General features: G+C 28.6%; 1 long non-coding RNA gene across 2 annotated transcripts; it reads left to right on the top strand.

The window, feature by feature from the left end:
- The first annotated feature begins 728 nt into the window (after positions 1–728).
- On the top strand, positions 729–8,405 carry LOC117103864. 2 transcript variants are annotated; one of them, XR_004444669.1, is made up of 2 exons: positions 729–1,599; positions 8,047–8,405. It is a non-coding gene; the product is annotated as an uncharacterized LOC117103864 (long non-coding RNA). The 2 variants fall into 2 exon arrangements; XR_004444670.1 differs by lacking the exon at positions 729–1,599 and adding an exon at positions 1,924–3,369.
- Positions 8,406–8,736: the final 331 nt, after the last annotated feature.

The following is an 8,736-nucleotide window of genomic DNA, read 5'->3' as shown; positions in this document are numbered from 1 at the left end:
GGATTTTAGATTTTGAATTAACAAGGTCATCTTTATATTTCCATTGAAATTCTGACTAAAAATTGTGCACAATATAATAATTATAAAGTATGTATTTTATATTTGAATTTTATTGAGTATTCTTTAAAATACGCAGGTAACTTATTAGTAAAAAAAAATGTATCTCTTTGGCTTTCAATGAATATTTTAAATTATTTTATTCAACGATAAATACACAACACAAATCTGTTTTGCAGTTTACTCGATGTACAGTTAAATAATACAACATATCATTATCACATCGTTAAACATTCATATATATATTTATATATATAAATTATCTAATTTGTATGATTTAACGAAATAAATAATATTTTTGCCAATCAATGAACATATTGATATATAAATAATGTAATTCTTATAAATTTAAAATTGTTGGATATACCCATTTCAATTCTAAAAGAAAAAAAAATTATCCCCATAAAATTTTATGATTTTTTTTTTTGTCTTCTAAGTAATTGAAAGTTTGGTTTTAGATCTGTGACTTGATAATTTATGTGAATCTTTCAAATAACTAATTCAAAGTTTCCATAATATAAATAGTCTGTTATAGGCCTATTTGCCGATATTGAATAAATTTTGTTAGTAAAAATTATGTTAGATTAACACTTTGATTTTGTTCATATCGTGGCTTACTGTACCTGATATTGGTAACTTGAAATTTGTTTTGAAATTTTTAAAGTATATTTGTTAGTTATTTTATTGGTAGAAACTAATATTTCACAACGGTATAAATAATACCTTCCATGATAATTTGCATAAGACTCTTAATTTTGCTAGTGTAAGTGAATCAATAAAATTGTTAATTTAAAATCGTATTAAATAGAATAGTTCTAATTTCTATAAATTAAGGACATATTTATTAAGCCCCCTTTCTACATGTAACTTATTGCTTCTTTCAGTTCACAGTTCGCTTAATTTGTTTACATTTAGAAATATAAAAACCTATTTACTTCAAGAATAATTATTAAATTTGCCTTATTTTCCAAACTTCGCGCCTTTGATATATTTTAAATTAGCGCTACATATCTGATACTATATGCTATTGCAGATAAGCCCAGGAATGCTACACCGTTAATTACGGTAAGGTCATTCTGATAAAAATGTATAATAATACTCTGTATACATTCTGTAACTATTGTATTGTAACATAAATAGTTATAATTCAAATATTGTACGGTAACATAGGCCTATTTTGGTTTGTTTTGTAATAGTATTCTAACATTGCACTGGCATTGGCACAATGTAGTTTCAATCATTTATACTTTCTGATTCTGATTTAGAATAAATTAAAAATAATGGTTTACAGATATGTAAAACTTGGTTTGCCGTTTTGTGCACAAATCGTTTAAATTTACATTTAATTTAATTGTGTTTTGAGTCGTGTATAAATTTAAGATTCCTATTTGCAATAATTTCCACATTAGTGATTTCAACACAAACCAAAAACACGTTTACTAAAACACGTTAGGATTAGAGTGTAAATGTCTTTTTTTTTTTAGGGAAAATCAATGATAATTATACGATAAGGCATTTTCCACTGCACAGGGATACACAATGGTACGTTAAATTCAAATTAATTCATCTGTCTTTCAATCGTCGTGATCAACGTTTAAACTATCAATATAACAAGTTTGAAAATGTGAAATATGGTTTAATGAATTATTCAATACATCAATAAAAAATATGTAACTTAACTAACATAAAAAATATAAGAATTTTTGTAGGCCTGGTTATTAATCATGAGAAATTAATATTAGTAATCATAAATTATGTTATATTCTAGTTCTGCTACCAATAACAGTAGAAATTATTATTACTAATAATATTGATATTGTCTTTGTTATAAAATTAAGCTTATATGGAATATAAAAATAGGCCTATTTAAAATTCAATATTTAAATTATTTTTATCTTCATCATCCTTATCAGCAACACCGCCATCGACATCAGTATTATCATCATTACCAACATTCCATCATGATGTCTTCCGAATCGCCATAGGCCTAAACATTTTTATAATCATAATAATCACCAGTTGGTGGATATAATATGAATTATTATGCAACGAAAACATTCTTATGTCTGGTGCATAGTTCTAATAATTTGTTGTTCAACTCAATTAAGCTTTTAATTTTTTGTCTTATTCAATAGGTTGAAAATGACCAGGGATGCCATATTTCTAAGAAACTTTATTATGCAATGACTTTCAAAATAAATCAGATTTTTCTAAAATGATTTCTAGGGAACAAAGTACATTTTTCTTGTCAAATCACTCGCTCTATTCATCTGTGTTTCAATCAATCACAAAATCCAAGTAATAAGATGAGACATATTTTTTGGTTATTTTAATGACTTTGATGAGTTCTCGAAGTTGTAATCGATCAGAAGATGGGATATTTCACCCGTCCTACTTCTCTGTCTTCACATCAATTTTCCTAATAGTGTGAAGAAAGAGTGAGCGCTGGTCTATGCGATTGGTGATTATCATACGACTAATGATAGACTGCGATATATTCACCGATGAAAAACAACGCGCGATTTCGAATTGAGAATATTAGCGGCGGTACAAAAGAAAATTTCTTAATAATGAAAATTATATGAAAAAAAAAATCACCAGACAGGTATGAAATCCAAAAACAGCAATCTGCAGATTTAAGATTGAGGCGGCTACTGTTTCATGTTCTGCCGCCTATATAAAATTAAATAGTAATGTTTCGATCGTTTGCAACATAACATTCCTTAGCTTGTTAGAAAATAAAGTTTGGAGTTTCCTTTCATTGTTCAAAAACTAGTAGCGATGCATACATAGTTCGTTGAAAAGTCGATTTGTTGGATTGCGATTATTTTAAAGTATTTTCAGTGTGTTTGTATTTATATTTAACTGTTTGCTTTCATTTTTTTCGTTGTAGTGGTAAAGCGTATGTTTATTTATCTTGGACTATCAGTGTTTGCCGGCACATTATTGAATTTAATTCACCATCAAATTTACTCTCTAATATGCTTTATCAATACACCGTCAGGTTAGAGCCTTAATCAACACGTCATATCTGTGAAGCAGTTTGATGTCGTGGCCTAAAATAAGTGTTCGGATTACGGATGAAGTGTAGAGAGATTCATAGAGTTTGATTTAGGTTTTACATGAACACCCTTTCAATTGACAAAGACTCAGCTTACTTAATATCGAAGTTTTGAGGGTAGATTATGGGATCAGACCTTAAGTAAGCATGTTTAGGTGTTGAATTTGAATGAAGAACAAACACTCTATACTTCTGACATACAGTACATTGTTCCAAATAATGAAATTACTGATCTCCACACTGCCAGAAAGGTATAGAAATAACGATTTTCAATTTTATTATAACATCTTTGAATGGGCTAACGGAAATGAGAGGCACTCAAAATTCCTAATAATAAAGTGTTGTAAACGTGGAATTATCAACCTATGGTTACTGCTAATCTCTGCGAAAACCAAGAATAGACACATACAACGAAGTCGTCATTGTCCTTTTGAAGTTTTTGCTATTAATCAAAAAAAAAAGTCAAATTGTTGTCCTTTATAGAAGATTTCCATGACAACTTATTTTCATTAGAAAATATGCTGCAACTCTCTGTTTATAAAATACAACATATTAATCAAATAGGCCTAGGGCCTAAAGTAAATGTATTATTAATAGTGTTATTTTACTGAAGTTATTTTAATGTATATATCACTTTATTATAATTGTTGGTTTAAATCAATTTCACTTTCCTTGATAAAGGCAGCTTTTATAGTTAAGTATTTTAGAACATGTTATTTTCTTTTATATATTTTATGTTTTACGCTCCTCGTTTTGCAAAATGTTATGACTACCGTAATCGATGATAAGAGATATAAGAACCTATCAATACAACATCATATATATATATATATATATATATATATATATAGGCCTATATATATACTATATATATATATATATATTATAAAGTAAATATATAATAATACATAGATCAAAATAGGGACATGATGTTATAAATCGTATCAAACATAGGCCCAGTTAATCAACGAAACAAACAAATAAATAGATACTTTCGTTGATGAAATTAGTTTGATACGATTTCTTTGTACAGTATTTTCCTTCCTCTTTTACTCTCATTTACTCACCACTAACAAACGAATTTGACAGTGTAATGTTGCTCTCTGCTGCTCTGGTTTGCAGATGTGGCTAAATATTCGTTCAATAAGTCCAGTGTCTATTCTTCGTTTGTTTATTTTTTTTATTTCTTGAATTGACTTATTGACTAAATCGTGTACTTAATGTACACTATAGACTTAAGCCTTCATTTAATGTTGATTAATGAACATCGTTGCATATTTTCTAAATCGTTTAATTACATTTTTAAAATATGTAAGGCCTAAACATGCACATGATATATTTACCTCTAGTAATGTTTTAGTTGCTGCCATTTTGGTGTTAAGCTCTTTCTATAAAAATATGTTGAGATATCGTTTCTAGATATATTTATGAAAAGAAAAAATGAAAAGGAAGTCTTGATTTAATATGTGAGCATTACATTGCATAATACCGTACGCTGCCTCGTAGGCAAACGAATGCTTCTACGTATCTAAATAACAAATAATATAAACGTACGGATTTGACCACAGTTTCGTTTGCTTTTCAAGATTGAATTTAACTTTGTTATTAGGTTCCTGTAATATGATTTGTGAAATGATGTTTCTAACATAACCTTACAAACTTTAAAGTATAGAGCATCGTTAACGTCCTCTAGCATAATTCTCTAATCTCATATCTTTGCTTATGTTTAACATTGACATGTCTTGTAATTACATATTATATCCATTTCTCAATTAGCTTTTGAATTTTTTAAGGCGTTCTTGTGAGGTCGGCAAAGAGATGGGGAAATTTGTGCGTGTATAGTACACGTGGATTACAGCTGCTACTGCTAAAGATTACAGAAACAATTCGTGAGGGTTTAAAGATCAAACAAATCTATCACCTTTCCTTAAGCTTAATAAAAGCGCTTCTTTTGTAAATGAGAAACTTGTGTAAGTACGGACAGTGGAAATTGAACATACATATCAGAGCAAAGGTTTGCTTAACATGACGAATTCATTTTGCCGCCACCATTCTTTAGTTGTGTAAATTCAATATGTACATTGCTCGGAGACATGCTGGCGCCATATGAATGATGGGCATGTCATATGCCCGACCTTGGATGGCTTGAAAAAGCGAAGATCAAAGCGGCTATAGTTTGCACGGCTATTTCTTCAGTTTGTGCTTCACTTAGGGGACAGGCACTTTGTCACTCAAGCGCTGTTGATCGTTTGGTGTAGATCTTCGATTATAGAATCAGGCAAGTTTATATTTGATGCTGCACCAGATGAATTTATAAAGAAAGAGACATGAAAACCAACACTATAATGGAAAGCAATAACACACACTTAATGAAATTGTCACTTATTGAACTTTTCAATTACATAAATCAATCACCATCGAAACCAGTGATTAATTATGTCTAGGCCTACTTGTGGACGTTGTCAGTAGGTCTATGCCATAGTATTAGCCAACGTTGGCCTGCGTGCTTTATGAAAAACAATAAAAGAAAGCATAGTAGGCCTATAAAATATAACATTCTATACACAGAACGTGCCTTACTTTTGTGCATAATAATTGGTATTATAAACCTTATAGGCTCGAACAATTAAAATAATGTTTCAAAAATATTGTATTTACTGGCTGATTAAATGCTACTAAACAAAATTATTTATTAAATTATAGCGAAATATTGATAGTTTTATTTATTTCGTTAATATTAATAGCAACATTAAAATGTACCTAAATAAAGCCTACCAATTTGTTAACGCCGGTACAACAAAGTGTCATATTGTTAATTATTATTAATAACAATTGGGGACGAAGAATTTCACAGTATATGCCAAAGTAATACACTCATTATTATTATTATTATTATTATTATTATTATTATTATTATTATTATTATTATTAGTAGTAGTAGTAGTAGTAATAATAATAATAATAATAATAATAATAATAATAATATTATTATTATTATTATTATTGTTATAATAATAATAATAATAATAATAATAATAATAATAATAATAATAATAATAATAATAATAGCCTAGGCCTGTAATAGGTTAGGCCTACATTAAAAAACCATACATGTATATACAAATATATCTGAAGCAATCATTTATATCGCTATATCAAATTATAATGATTATTGTTAACATTATTGACATTGTTATCGTTGCGATTAGTTTATCTTAACGACTACTATGCCTAATTTAACCATTTAAACCATAATACAAAATCAATAGTCGCGTTTCTTTCCATAATCCCATATCGATAAAAGGAAATTATATAAATTTTAAATACAGGCTATTAAAAATTAGGTCAACAAGTCTATATAATACACTGTAAAAAGAGCGTGAAGGAAACACAAAAGCTCCACGCAATGTCGTCCCGTGTTTGGTGACACGTTTAAAAGCTAAACGTGTTTAGACATAGCTTAATATATTTAGGATCTTGACGTGTTTAGAATTAAAGGTGCTTATGTATTTGACATCATGATGTCAAATACCACATTTAATGCTAAACACGTCAGAAACCTAAACACATTAGGCCTGGCCTAAACACGTTTAGCTTTTGCTCAACGTTGTTTTTACAGTGTATATATATATATATATATATATATATATAGGCCTATATACTTTTATTTCAAGTATAAATAGATATTATAATAACATGCCATATTCAATTCCTTAGTATATATGTTTTATAGCCTATAGACTATAAATTTTATTTGTATGTTTCATTTTATTGTTGCTGAAATTATTACTGTTAAAATTTAATTGTAATGATTTTAAGGTTTCCCAATTGGTATACGTTGTTGCTATTATTAATCTTTAAAACAAAATTCAGTTTTTACTGCCATGTTTTTTGTACCAGAAAAATAAATAAAATTACTAAAAATATATATTTATAGGCCTATATATATAAATATATATAGGCCTATATATATGTATGTATTTATATATATACATGTATATATATATATATATATTACATATACATTATATTTTATATATACTGTGTGCATAATCCCGCATTCTGCACTTGTTCATGCTGGAAATAAATGCATGCTAGAAACCAACTTTATATTTAAAACGAAATCTTTGTAAATGAGTATTGTTCACATTTTTTCTTTTATTAACTTAAGTTTTGGCATGCGCCTTTTTACAACCATTGGCTATTAAATTATGTTAACCTAAATTTTGTTCTTATCAACTTTGTAAAAACCTAGATTCAGTCTAATCTAGTTGTGTGTGTACCATTTTTTATTATTAAATTATTATGCTTGAAAGCTAGGACGGCTTTACTATATCAGTATTTATAAAAGTATATAATCTAAACCATCTTGTGGTAGATCTAAATGTTCAAATACATAAATTATAAACACTAGAATTGTTATTTAAGCATACTGTTATATACGGTAGCACCTAATTGGTCATATACACATTATATCAGTATTATTGTTTGGTTTCAAAATGGCGAAGTTTACACACACGTTCAAAAAAGCCTTTATAAAACTCCCGGAAAATGTAATTTATTAAGATTTCGTTTTATCAATACATAATTAATACATAAATCATTAGTTTAACTATAAAAAAAATATTTTAAGAGATTAGACTGAGTTAATGGACAAGGAACGAACATTATTAAATACTCTTGCTAAAGGGATATTTTAAAGGTAGGCCAAATAATTTTAGACTTAAAGGAAGAATTCGGTCAATTGTATTTCCAACACCCACGATCGACCCAACTTGGCATTGAGTAAAAATAATCTGTATCTTTGTTTCAAAAATCGATGCCAATCATCGTTACGTTGGTCAAGTGACGTTTCCACGATATTTAGGTTAAACCTACTGGTGATGACAAGCAAGCTAACGTTGTTTTTAATTTTTTTTTTCTTACAGGATATCCAAAAATTATCAACTACATTCATTGTGAGTATTTTAATTCGTGTGAGTTGGTTGGTGCGAGGCCAGGGAGTATCCATTTGAGGTAGAATGACTAATCGTACTTCGAAGAAACAATTGGCATACTTCGAGAATTGGGACAAGGTTCGTCAAGTGTCTAGCAATATCATTGCACGATAGCCGGGATTTCGGAATCATCTTAGTGATATTTGTTCCTGGATTAATTCATTACATCATTGTTCTTTAGTCAATATTACAATGTTAATGTAAATAGTTCGATTGTATGTACAATATTTACTATAATAGTGCTCTAAACTAATAAATTGATAAATTATTATTATTATATTTATAATCAAGAAAATAGTGTTTTGTTTGTGTTCGTTTCAATTAACATTTCTTTTTCACTTTATTCAAAAACAGCTCTAGGTTTGTCTCATTGTATCACATTTTTGGGATTACAAACCACAACTAGGTCGGGCTGGTACCCGGCTAAATCTCCAGTCTTCCGGGATTCGTTTTTATGTTTTTGCTAAAAGCACTATGGGATAACAACTGTACAGCAATGAATCAATAAACAGATCAAACCTTGACCTCGGCCTTGAGAATATGGCAATGGATTTTTGCTGCATATCATTACATCTTAGTAAGTAGGACGCCGATACGGACACTCGAATACTAATATCAAAA

The sequence above is a fragment of the Anneissia japonica genome, unplaced genomic scaffold (assembly GCF_011630105.1).
Source record: "Anneissia japonica isolate Jap-2015-1 unplaced genomic scaffold, ASM1163010v1 scaffold3862_len378127_cov164, whole genome shotgun sequence".
Classification (NCBI taxonomy): Eukaryota; Metazoa; Echinodermata; class Crinoidea; order Comatulida; family Comatulidae; genus Anneissia; species Anneissia japonica.
Note: the sequence above shows the minus strand (reverse complement) of the source record. Positions and strands in the feature narration are given on the sequence as shown.